The sequence below is a fragment of the Triticum aestivum genome, chromosome 6B (genome assembly GCF_018294505.1).
Source record: "Triticum aestivum cultivar Chinese Spring chromosome 6B, IWGSC CS RefSeq v2.1, whole genome shotgun sequence".
In the NCBI taxonomy this organism is placed as follows: domain Eukaryota; kingdom Viridiplantae; phylum Streptophyta; class Magnoliopsida; order Poales; family Poaceae; genus Triticum; species Triticum aestivum.
The window spans coordinates 20,234,874-20,238,429 of record NC_057810.1 but is presented as its reverse complement, the minus strand read 5'-3'; positions in this window follow the sequence as shown (position 1 = coordinate 20,238,429).

Genomic DNA, 3,556 nt, shown 5'->3' with positions numbered 1-3,556 from the left:
CTTCGCCTCCGTCTACCTCGAGCTTGTGAGCCATCCAACGCACGCCGTGACGGCCACCTTCGACGCCTTCGCCGTGCATGGCGACGGGTCGTCGCCGCCGTCCCACCACAACCAATGCGTGCACGTCTACTCGCCGGACCACCGTGGCCTCAGGAGGTCCGGCGGGTTTCCCGAGTTCATCCCCGTCGACACCCAATTCAACGTCAATGACATAACTGTCATGTGGAGGGTCACCGTTGCGGGAGACGCTTCCTTGTCGAACCAGCTCGGCCGGCTGCTCGACCGCGACGCCTGGATGGACGTCTCCTTCGTGGTCGCCGGCGAGACCTTCCGCGCCCACCGCGCGCTCCTCGCCGCCCACTCCCCGGTCTTCGAGGCGGAGCTCTTCGGCGCCATGCTCGAGTCCTCCTCCTCCTCCTCCCCCATCGCTCTGGAGGACATCGAGCCCGAGACCTTTGGAGCAGTGCTCCGGTTCATCTACACCGACACCCTGCCCCGACGGCGAGCCCCCCGACACGGAGGCGCTCGGACGTCTCCTCGCCGCGGCCGACCGGTTCGCGCTCGACGGCCTCAAGCTCGAGTGCACCCATAGGCTGCTGCGCACCGTGTCCGTGGGCACGGTCGTCGACATGCTACGCTTGGCCGGGACGCACAGCTGCGCCGAGCTCAAGGCACGGTGTATCGGCTTCATTGCCATGATTCAGAATTTCAAGGACGTCGTGCTAACCGATGGCTTCGTGCAGCTCGCGGTAGAATCCCCAGCGGTTCTCGCCGAACTTCGGGAGAGGACTGACTATTTTGCATGATTTTAGGAAGAGGTCAATACACCGGCGATCCTAGAAAGCTTGTACGCGATGGTCAGTTTCGTGCAAAAACTTATAGCAAAAGCAGACATGGATATGACTGACTTTGATTCACCATATGTTATAAATTTAGTGACTACATATGATCCCGGGTACCTTCAGCCTCTCCGTTGCTCGATCTCTATGATCCCGGGTACCTGCAGGGACGAAGAACACGGACAAGACAATAGATAATTGCAAAGCAATTTTATTTCACACATACGAGACCTTAATTCAAAGTACTTCCATCGACCCCTCCAACAATTACATAGGGTTGTAGGGCTATGCCTCAACCCATGACCTTACCGAATTACTCACACTTAGCGATCAGATTGCAAGAAGAAACCATTGAAGAACGCATCAAGAGGAATGATTGATTGATAATATGTACTACATAAGTTGCCGGATGCGATACACGATTACAAGGTGTGGCTAACTTGGGGATGAATGCTGTTGTGATGGTGATGGAGGTGGCTATGGCTATGGAGATGGAAATGGCGGCGGCTAGGGTTTATGAATGCATGCTCCTGATGATGAAGATGGAGTTGCGGCATCTCTCTATGATTGCGAGTTGTTCTAATCCGATTCTGGTGTTGGCCCTTTAATAATAGTTGTAGGGCTGGACAAGACGATGCCATGGACACCTCATACAACCACGCATACAAGCGCGTGCAGTCGTGTAAGACGCCATCTTGCGCTCTGGTGCACTTGTTGTGCCTCCCACTTGGCTCCCCTTATCTCCTCTTTGCTCCCTTACATATATGTGCTTGATTTAGTCCCTGTATAACCCAATTTCTTATGGAAATAAATTAAAGAGAGGATTTTGGAATCCTTCGCATTCATGAGTCATTAGTACAAATATTGGAGCGTATATCTCGGATTTCATGAAATAAAATGGTCTAAACTCAGGTGTGATGACAGTAAAAATAACACTCATCATGGCCTGAGGGGACGCACTGGCCCACCCGGTACGAACCCGTGGAAGTCGATGGGTGAGGGCTGCAGGGTAGAGAAGGAATTCCCCATCTTGGCTAGGGTGTCGAGAGGAAGATGATGTTGAGGCTGCTGCAGCCGTCCATCAGGACCCATGGGAGATAGAAGCCCCTGTCGATCAGATCTAGCACCAAGGCAAACTTAATAGGGCAGGGGCGTAGGTCGGATGATCGGCACGATCAAAGGAGATTGTGGCATCAGACCACTCCTTATGGTCGGTTGGGGTCAACATGGTCGCGTAGACCCCACGTTGGGAGAGCTTCTGAGGCCAGTGCGTTTCCACAACCGGGAAGATCACGTTGGTACCAATTGTTTGGATGGGATGGTGAATTCATGAAGGTCCAGCCACCTCGACGCTGACTTAGCTTCATGTGCTTTTTCGCCACTACTTATGGAGAGGCGTGGATGGCTGTGGTGTCGCCGTGCTCGTCGAACTGGAACTCGATGTTAGTGGATGTAGTCGATGATGGGAGGGGGAATCACATTGTAGAGCAACCCCCAATCGTTGACCTCAAGCTCGAAGGAGCCAAAGGTGAGGTGAAGGTCTCGCCCATAGGTCGGAGAACGAACCCATATCGGCTCCAACCTCAAGTTCTCTGACCAGCGTAGCTTGTGCCTGGCGCGCCAACTGACAGTGGATAGTCCAGACTGCACCCATGGTAGGGTAGCAAACATGTCGGGAAGTACTAGATCGGAGGTTGTACAGAGAGTTTACCGACGTTCGGGCCTCCAGGAAGGAGTAACACCCTACATCCTTCTTTGTGTTTGTATTCATGGGTGGGTATACCTCGTACAAGGGATTACAATGAGAGATGGGATGATGGATACAGAGGTAGATGGGATCGAGAGCCCCGTAGCCTCCACCTATATACACGGTGGTGGTTAGGGTTTTATAGGAGGCATATCCAATCTTGGCCGTCGCCGTGTTGACTTGGGGGCCAAGACAACCTTTAAATGCCTATCCGGCCTTCCGAGCTCCCTCCTATCACTAGCTCCTTGGCAGGCCCTCCGGGCCTCGTGGTAGCTATGCTGCTGAGCTCCCTCTGGAGAAGCCAGCCCGGTGTATTACACCGTCTGTTTTTGAGGGGAGTCCAAAGCTGAGAAGGTGCACAATGCTATCCATGTTTGTTCTTGTTACTTCTTCCCACCTCTCTAGCAAGTACCTCCATGGAATAACTTGCACATTGAGGTGCACCATGATACGTCTCCGTCGTATCTATAATTTTTGATTGTTTCATGCCATTACTCTACAACTTTCATATACTTTTGGCAACATTTTATATTATTTTTGGGACTAACATATTGATTCAGTGCCCAGTGCCAGTTCCTGTTTCTTATATTTTTTTTGTTTCGTAGAATATCCATATAAAACAAAGTCCAAGCACGATAAAAATTTACGGAGATTTATTTTGGAACACATATGATTTTTAGGAAAAAGAACCAATGCGAGATGATGCCCGAGGGGGCCACAAGCCCATGGGGCGCGCCCCCTACCCAGGGCGCGCCTGGCAGGCTTGTGGGTCCCCTATAAGGAGGTTGGTGCCCTTTTTTCGTCGCTAGAAAGATGATATCCGGAAGAAAATTGTGTTAAAATTTCAGCCCAATCAGAGTTAAGGATCTCCAGGAACTTAAGAAATGGTGAAGGGCCAGAAAACTCAAACGAAAAATAGAAGAGAACAAAGAGAGAGAGAGAGAGAGAGAGAGAGAGAGAGAGAGATCCA